The sequence below is a fragment of the Mus caroli genome, unplaced genomic scaffold (assembly GCF_978045245.1).
Source record: "Mus caroli unplaced genomic scaffold, Mus_caroli_1 scaffold_6, whole genome shotgun sequence".
Classification (NCBI taxonomy): domain Eukaryota; kingdom Metazoa; phylum Chordata; class Mammalia; order Rodentia; family Muridae; genus Mus; species Mus caroli.
In genome coordinates, this window is record NW_028227261.1 from 137,592,553 (window position 1) to 137,602,138 (window position 9,586).

Genomic DNA, 9,586 nt, shown 5'->3' on the forward strand with positions numbered 1-9,586 from the left:
TGATGACATGAATTTATCAGAATGAAGGGAGGGCAATACACTCTGAAAAGATGTATCTGCAAACTGTGAGCAGCAATTAGAACAATAGGTTGAAGGAGTTGCAACAGTAAGTTATGGCGGTCCATATACTCATTGAGAGTGATAAATAAATTAAGCAGAGAAAACCATAATCTTGCAACTGGCTGAGGATGTAGCTTAGTGAAAGAAACTTGCTTAGCACATTCAAAGTTCTGGGTTTGATTTGTCTTTATCACAAGACAAATTTAAATTTTAAAAAAGATTGGTCAATGAGTATGTGTGGCTGTTAAATCTGAATATATAAGAAAATATACTTGTAATGTTTGAAGCTTGAACATGTATAATAAGCTGGACTCTTTAGAAGCAAGTGAAACTGTCAGCCCAATTATTTAATGTTAAAGATTGGGGTTGAGAGCTTAGGAAAATGAATATTTTCAGTTGAGAGATGGGCAAAGGGATAAGGCTGAATTTAATATGTAAAGAACAAAGACAGTTGAAGCTATGAATATGAACAAAACCACAGAGGAGAAGTTCACAGAGACATTAGGTATATTTATAACACAGGAGAAACAGAAAAAAAGGGGGGAGGTGACCAGAAATTATCATTGCGTCATTCACAGGAGAAAATAGAACTGAACCCAGGGCTGTGAAATAAGAATAAAATATTAAGGCATAAAATCTGACTGAGTACTAAACACACAGACAACAAAAGACATAGTTTAGGCATTAATAATACATTCCAATATACAAAAGCAAAACAGCATAGAGAATACTAAGTTTATAATGAATCAAATATGCACACTTGTTCCTTTTAGACTTTCAGTGTTTCTATATATGAAGAAACTCATTAAGCCCATATTGGTAGAGACTTGCATGCACAGTAGCAAGTGTGCAGCTGTTTTCCAGGATGCTGCTGCACAGTTGCACAGCACGAGTGCGATTATATCTGGTGTGTTTTGTCACTGGCTGTGTGTTGCAACCGTGCTATGAAAACTCAAGACTTACATCCTGTCAACCAAAAGTCCCAACCTCCAGAACCTGTCAGAGTACAACTTTGTGAATCTTTTTTAATTGGCTTGAAAATCTTTAGCTGTTTGGGATGAAGAATGATTTGGCTAATTAACAATCTTGTGGGTTCTTTCTTGATCTCTAGCAAGAAATGAAAATGTCTCACTCTTGAATAGTTTAAAGAAATTGAAGTAAATTTGTGTCTAGAAATGGCTTCACAAACATTTCAAAAGTGAATTCAGAGTTCACAAATACTTTTGTGTAGAGAGAGGTTGGGTTTTATATAAATCTTGATATATCAATTGTACCAAAAATGTTTATTCTAAAACACATATTATACAGGTTTATTTGTCAAAAAACACCGTGAGTGCAAATGTGTTAATAACCATGTCATCAAGTTCCCATCACCTTGATTAAGATTAGGAAAAATATTTATAATTGTTGTAATATAACATATATGGTTTATTTGCATTTATAGCAAGCACACCATTGAATTCATGCAATTCTCCAATAATCTCAGCCCTGTCCTTTGAAATATTTACAAACACACCTAAAATAAAGGGCACTTGCCACTGTTCCTAATTTGTGAATTTGCAGTTTTATCATTACAGGATGATAAAACCCATCTTCTACCAATGGCATATAAAGCACTCATGCTTTGCCTGGTGGTTACCTTACTTTTGACATTTCTCAGTGCAACAATAGTTACATATGAAGCTAGAAAGCCTTTAAGAAATCACTGTCTTTCACTTTTTACAATGCTCTCAAGAATACCTTTCTCCTATACATTAAATCCTTCAATACACCTGGAGACTCTTCATTTTGAATTTGAAATGCAGTCTAAAGTTTTTGCATTCCAAAAGGAGATAGAAGATAGATTCAAGATTTTCCCAGGTATGTAATCAGTGTGGTGCTGGTGAAGTTTAACAACTATCTCACAAGATTTAGAGAAAGGCTATACTTTATAGCATTTGTGAATGTAAACAATACTAAATTCATAATTTCACGACAGCAGATTGGTATTCCTGAACAGAATAATTGAAAAGGGACACTTACTGACTCTCCTAACCCAGTATTGACTAGTTCCTGAAAAAGACTACTTATTCCCTAACAAGTTTACTGTGACTTGTGAATAACAGAACTTTGTGATGGTGAAAAAAGGCAGTCAATGATAACTGCAAAATTTTAAATTCTGTTCGAGATTTATTTACTCTGGGCTTGCTCATGTGAAGTTTGATAATTTTGTACATTCTTGCACTATATCATCTGTTGTGCTTGTATTTTGATGCTATTCCACTCTCCTGGGAGGGGTTGCAGACAAGGTGTGAGTCACATACTCAGGTGACTTCTTGTGAAACAATCCCCTAATGAATAAAGAAGTAGCCAGTCACTGGGCAAGTAGGTGGGACTTCTGAGTTGGATGGATAAAGAGAGGAAGCAGAAGAGAGTTAGGCCCTTTTGGACTGAAATAACATGAAGACATGATGTAATTATTCATGTTTCCCTGTTTCAATGGTGAATCTGTCAGTATTTGCCACTGGAGAATTTAGATTAATAAAGACTTACAAGATTAGGATTTTAGTTGTTGCACCCAGTAATTGAGTTATCATCATTTCTAAACTAAGTTTTTGTTGAGTTTTTCAAGAGAGAAAAGTACAGTGGAAAAGTGTGGATTTTCCTGCAGTGCACCACTGCAGGGGGTTTTGAAGCATGGGGCCAGTGTGGTAGTGAGCTGCCACTAGGAACTTATCAAGTTCGGTGGAGAGTTTTTAGAGCACTGAGTCAGAGTCTCCACAAGATAATAACAGGTCAGCCATTGCCCGCCAGTGCATAGCCGGCCAGGCCCTACAGGGAATTGCTGGTGCCTAGCAGTAGGATGGGAAGCTTGCCTGTCTTTTTTTTTTTTAATGTTTCCCACAACAATCATTTCTGAAAATAACCTCACTGGGGTTTGAATATACTTTACCATTAAAAAACAAACAAACAAACAAACTGTGCATCTACTTTTAGTGTGTTTAGAATTGATGCGTCATTTGGCTTGAAAATTTAAAACTATGATTCTTAGATGAAAGTTCTTTCTATGTAAAGCCTTCCTCAGTTGCTATAAGTTTGAAATTTCTATTTTACTTTTTTCATTAAGTAAATTATGTACTTTACATGCTTATTTCTGCTTCTTCCTAGTCTTACCCTCACACAGTACCTTCCCTCATGACCCTCCTCTTCTCCTTTGAAAGGGTGAAAACACCCCAAGGTATCTCCCCAAACTGGCACATCAAGTCTCTGCAGAGGTAGGTGAATTCTCTCCGACTGAAGCCAGAAAAGGCAGCACAGTTAGAGGAATCTATTCAACTGACAGGTAATAGCTCTAGTACAGCTCCAACTCCAGTTGTTGGGAGACCCATTTAAAAACTAAGCTGCATATCTTCTACATACATACAAAGGGGCCTAGGTCCAGCTTGCATATGCTCTTTGGTTGGTGGTTCAATCCCTGAGAGTCACCAATAGTCCAGGTTAGTTGACAATGTTGGTCTCAGTTCAGGTTAGTTATCAATGTTGGTCTCCCTGGGGAATTTTTCCCCCGATGGGAGGCCTCAAACCTTTCTCCAAATCTACCATAAGATTCCGTGAGCTCACTGTGAGCATCCACTTCTGTGTTTGCTAGGCCCCAGTATAGTCTCACAAGAGACATCTCTATCTGCGTCCTTTCAGCAAAATCTTGCTAGTGTATGCAATGGTGTCAGCATTTGGAAGCTGATTATGGGATGGATCCCCGGATATGGCAGTCTCTAGATGGTCCATCCTTTCGTCACAGCTCCAAACTTTGTTCAGCTATTGGATGGATCACAGGGCCCCCAATGGAGGAGCTAGAGAAAGTACCCAAGGAGCTAAAGGGATCTGCAATCCTATAGGTGGAACAACAATATGAACTAACCAGTACCCCCCTGGAGCTCGTGTCTCTAGCTGCATATGTAACAGAGGATGGCCTAGTCGGCCATCAGTGGAAAGAGAGGCCCATTGGTCGTACAAACTTTATATGCCTCAATACAGGGGAACGACAGGGCCAAGAAGTGGGAATGGGTGGGTGGGGGAGTGGGTGGGGGAGCATGTGGGGGACTTTTGGGATAGCATTGGAAATGTAAATGAAATAAATACCCCCCCCCCAAAAAAAAAAAAAAACAAACTAACAACTTTAAAAAAAAAAAAAGATTCCAGGAGCTCAAACCAAAGTTTGGCTGTCTATATCTGCATGCATCTCAACCAGCCGCTGGATGGAGCCTCTGACAGGACATTTATGCTAACAATCTAGCAGTTTCTCAGAAAATTGGGAATAGTTCCATCTGAAGACCCAGCTATACCTCTCCTGAGAATATACCTGAAAGATGATCCACCATAGCCCAAGGACATATGCTCCACATTGTTCATAGTAGCTTTATTCATAATAGCCAGAATCTGAAAACAAACCAGATATCCCTCAACTGAGTGGTAGATACAGAAAAAATGTGGTTAATTTACACAATGGAATATGATTCAGCTATTAAAAACAAAAACACCATGAGTATTGTAGTCAAATGGATGGAACTAGAAAATATCATATTGAGTGAGGTAACCCAGACCCAAAATGACATGCATGGTATGTACTCACTGGCAAGTGGATATCAGCCATGACGTACAGGATACCCGTTCTACACTCCACAGACAGAAAGAAGCTAAACAAGATGAAAGGCCCAAGCAAGTATGCTTGAATTTCATTCAGAAAGTGGAGTTAAACAGTTATAGTAGGCAAATGGAAGTAGGTATCTGGGTGGGAAAGGAGATGGAGGAAGTAGTGTGGGGGGTAAAATTCAGGATTAGCTGTGGGGAAAGACTAAAGAGGGCTGGGATAATGAACAGAAATTGGTAGCTAGGTCAGGGGAAGCATCACTAGGACTTGGCAGAGACCTGGGATAGGGGAGGCTTTCAGGAATCTATAGGGGTGATTATAGCTGAGACTCCTAGCAGTGATGGTATGGGCCCTGAAGTAAACATCTTCTGTAGCCAGGAAGGATCTTCAGTGGAGGGATAAAGACACCAGCCCACTCACAAAACCAAAATTTGCCCTTTCTACAAGATGTGTAGGAACAAAGATGGAGCAGAGACTTGAGGGAATGTCCAACTAATAACTGGCCCAACTTGAGATCCATCCCATGGGCAATCACCAATCCTGACACTATTAATGATATTCTGTTATGCTTGCAGATAGGAGCCTAGCATAAATTTGAAATTCCTAAAGTGTAACTTTAAGTGTCTCTCAGTCTTTTGGATTTCTTCTATTAAAAATTATTTGTTTAGATCTGTACTTCTTTTCTAACTGGATTTTTATATCCTGATTAGATTTCTTTATGTATTTTGGATATTAGAATTTATCATCTTTTGTGTTGGTAAAAATCATTTTCCTAAACTGCAGGCTTATGTTTTGTCCATATGACAGTGTCCTTTTTGTTACAGAAGCTTTTGAGTTTCATGTGGTACCATTTAGTTCATTGGGCTATCAGTGTTTTGTCCAGAAAGCCCTCTCCTGGGCCAAAGAGTCTATGGATATTCCCTACTTTCTCCTCTATCCATTTCAATGTACTTGGTTTTGTGTTGAGGTCTTTGGTCCATTTAGAGTTGAGTTTGGTGCAGGTTGATAAGTTTGCAACTATGTAAACTCCTATATATGCAGACATCAGTTTCATCAGTACCATTTGTTGAGTGTTCTATCTTTTTTAGTAGTGTGTATTTCTGATTTCTTTAAAATAAGGTGTCCATATGTATGTGGATTTATTCCTGGATCCTCAATTTAATTTCATTGATCAGCACATCTGTTTTAACGCCAATACCATGTTTATTTTTATTACTATAGATTTGTAGTAAAATTTCAAATTATCATGGTGAGACCTTTAGCAGTTCTTTAATTGATCATGATCAAGATGTTTTTAGCTATCCTATCTTTTTCTGTTTCCACTGATGCTGACAGCTATCCTCTCAAGGTCTGTAAAGAATTATATTGGATTTTAATGTGGATTGTATTGATTCTATAGATTCGTTTTGGTAGGATGGCTTGACACTTTTTTTTTTTTTATTTATTTATTTTATTACATATTTTCCTCAATTACATTTCCAATACTATCCCAAAAGTCCCCCATAGCGCCCCCCACTTCCCTACCCACCCATTCCCATTCTTTTGGCCCTGGCATTCCCCTATATTGGGGCATATAAAGTTTGCAAGTCCAATGGGCCTCTCTTTCCATTGATGGCCGACTAGGCCATCTTTCGATACATATGCAGCTAGAGACAAGAGCTCCAGGGTTCTGGTTAGTACATTATGTTGTTCCAACAATAGGGTTGCAGATCCCTTTAGCTCCTTGGGTACTTTCTCTAGCTTCTCCATTGGGAGCCCTGTGATACATCCAATAGCTGACTGTGAAGATCCACTCCTGTGTTTGCTAGGCCCCGGCATCATCTCACAAGAGACAGCTATATTTGGGTCCTTTCAGCAAAATCTTGCTAGTGTATGCAATGGTGTCAGCGTTTAGAAGCTGATTATGGGACGGATCCCTGGATACAGCAGTCTCTAAATGGTTCATCCTTTCATCACAGCTACGAACTTTGTCTCTGTAACTCCTTCCCTGGGTGTTTTGTTCCCAATTCTAAGAAGGTGCACAGTGTCCACACTTTGGTCTTCATTCTTCTTGAGTTTCATGCGTTTATCAAATTGTATCTTATATCTTGGGTATCCTAAGTTTTGGGCTAATATCCACTTATCAATGAATACATATTGTGTGAGTTCTTTTGTGATTGTGTTACTTCACTCAAGATGATGCCCTCCAGGTCCATCCATTTGGCTAGGAATTTCATAAATTCATTCTTTTTAATAGCTGAGTAGTACTCCATTGTGTAAATGTACCATAATTTCTGTATCCATTCCTCTGTTGAGGGACATCTGGGTTCTTTCCAGCTTCTGGCTATTATAAATAGGGCTGCTATGAACATAGTGGAGCATGTGTCCTTTTTACCGGTTGGGACATCTTCTGGATATATGCCCAGGAGAGGTATTGCTGGATCCTCCGGTAGTACTATGTCCAATTTTCTGAGGAACCGCCAGACTGATTTCCAGAGTGGTTGTACAAGCTTGCAATCCCACCAACAATGGAGGAGTGTTCCTCTTTCTCCACATCCTCGCCAGCATCTGCTGTCACCTGAATTTTTGATCTTAGCCATTCTGACTGGTGTGAGGTGAAATCTCAGGGTTGTTTTGATTTGCATTTCCCTGATGATTAAGGATGTTGAACATTTTTTCAGGTGCTTCTCTGCCATTCGGTATTCCTCAGGTGAGAATTCTTTGTTCAGTTCTGAGCCCCATTTTTTAATGGGGTTATTTGACTTTCTGGAGTCCACCATCTTGAGTTCTTTATATTTATTGGATATTAGTCCCTTATCTGATTTAGGATAGGTGAAGATCCTTTCCCAATCTGTTGGTGGTTTTTTTGTCTTATTGATGGTGTCTTTAGCCTTGCAGAAGCTTTGTAGTTTCATGAGGTCCCACTTGTCAATTCTCGATCTTACAGCACAAGCCATTACTGTTCTATTCAGGAATTTTTCCCCTGTGCCCATATCTTCAAGGCTTTTCCCCACTTTCTCCTCTATAAGTTTCAGTGTCTCTGGTTTTATGTGAAGTTCCTTGATCCACTTAGACTTGACCTTAGTACAAGGAGATAGGAATGGATCGATTCGCATTCTTCTACATGTTAACAACCAGTTGTGCCAGCACCATTTGTTGAAAATGCTGTCTTTCTTCCATTGGATGTTTTTAGCTCCCTTGTCGAAGATCAAGTGACCGTAGGTGTGTGGGTTCATTTCTGGGTCTTCAATTCTATTCCATTGGTCTATTTGTCTGTCACTATACCAGTACCATGCAGTTTTTATCACAATTGCTCTGTAGTAGAGCTTTAGGTCCGGCATGGTGATTCCACCAGAGGTTCTTTTATCCTTGAGAAGAGTTTTTGCTATCCTAGGTTTTTTGTTATTCCAGATGAATTTGCAGATTGCACTTTCTAATTCGTTGAAGAATTGAGTTGGAATTTTGATGGGGATTGCATTGAATCTGTAGATTGCTTTTGGCAAGATAGCCATTTTTACAATGTTGATCCTGCCAATCCATGAGCATGGGAGATCTTTCCATCTTCTGAGATCTTCTAGAATTTCTTTCTTCAGAGACTTGAAGTTTTTATTATACAGATCTTTCACTTCCTTAGTTAGAGTCACGCCAAGATATTTTATATTATTTGTGACTATTGAGAAGGGTGTTGTTTCCCTAATTTCTTTCTCAGCCTGTTTATTCTTTGTGTAGAGAAAGGCCATTGATTTGTTTGAGTTAATTTTATATCCAGCTACTTCACCGAAGCTGTTTATCAGGCTTAGGAGTTCTCTGGTGGAATTTTTAGGGTCCCTTATATATACTATCATATCATCTGCAAAAAGTGATATTTTGACTTCATCTTTTCCAATTTGTATCCCTTTGATCTCCTTTTGTTGTCGAATTGCTCTGGCTAGGATTTCAAGTACAATGTTGAATAGGTATGGAGAAAGTGGACAGCCTTGTCTAGTCCCTGATTTTAGAGGGATTGCTTCAAGCTTCTCACCATTTACTTTGATGTTGGCTACTGGTTTGCTGTAGATTGCTTTTATCATGTTTAGGTATGGGCCTTGAATTCCTGATCTTTCCAAGACTTTTATCATGAATGGGTGTTGGATCTTGTCAAATGCTTTTTCCGCATCTAACGAGATGACCATGTGGTTTTTGTCTTTGAGTTTGTTTATATACTGGATTACGTTGATGGATTTCCGTATATTGAACCATCCCTGCATCCCTGGGATGAAACCTACTTGGTCAGGATGGATAATTGTTTTGATGTGTTCTTGGATTCGGTTAGCAAGAACTTTATTGAGGATTTTTGCATCAATATTCATAAGGGATATTGGTCTGAAGTTTTCTATCTTTGTTGGGTCTTTTTGTGGTTTAGGTATCAGAGTAATTGTGGCTTCATAGAATGAGTTGGGTAGAGTACCTTCTGTTTCTATTTTGTGGAATAGTTTGTGAAGAACTGGGATTAGATCTTCTTTGAAGGTCTGATAGAACTCTGCACTAAACCCATCTGGTCCTGGGCTTTTTTTAGTTGGGAGACTATTAATGACTGCTTCTATTTCTTTGGGGGATATAGGGCTGTTTAGATCATTAACCTGATCTTGATTCAACTTTGGTACCTGGTATCTGTCTAGGAACTTCTCCATTTCATCCAGGTTCTCCAGTTTTGTTGAGTATAGCCTTTGGTAGAAGGATCTGATGGTGTTTTGGATGTCTTCAGGATCTGTTGTTATGTCTCCTTTTTCATTTCTGATTTTGTTAATTAGGATGCTTTCCCTGTGCCCTCTAGTGAGTCTGGCTAAGGGTTTATCTATCTTGTTGATTTTCTCAAAGAACCAGCTCCTTGATTGGTTGATTCTTTGAATAGTTTTTCTTGTTTCCACTTGGTTGATTTCA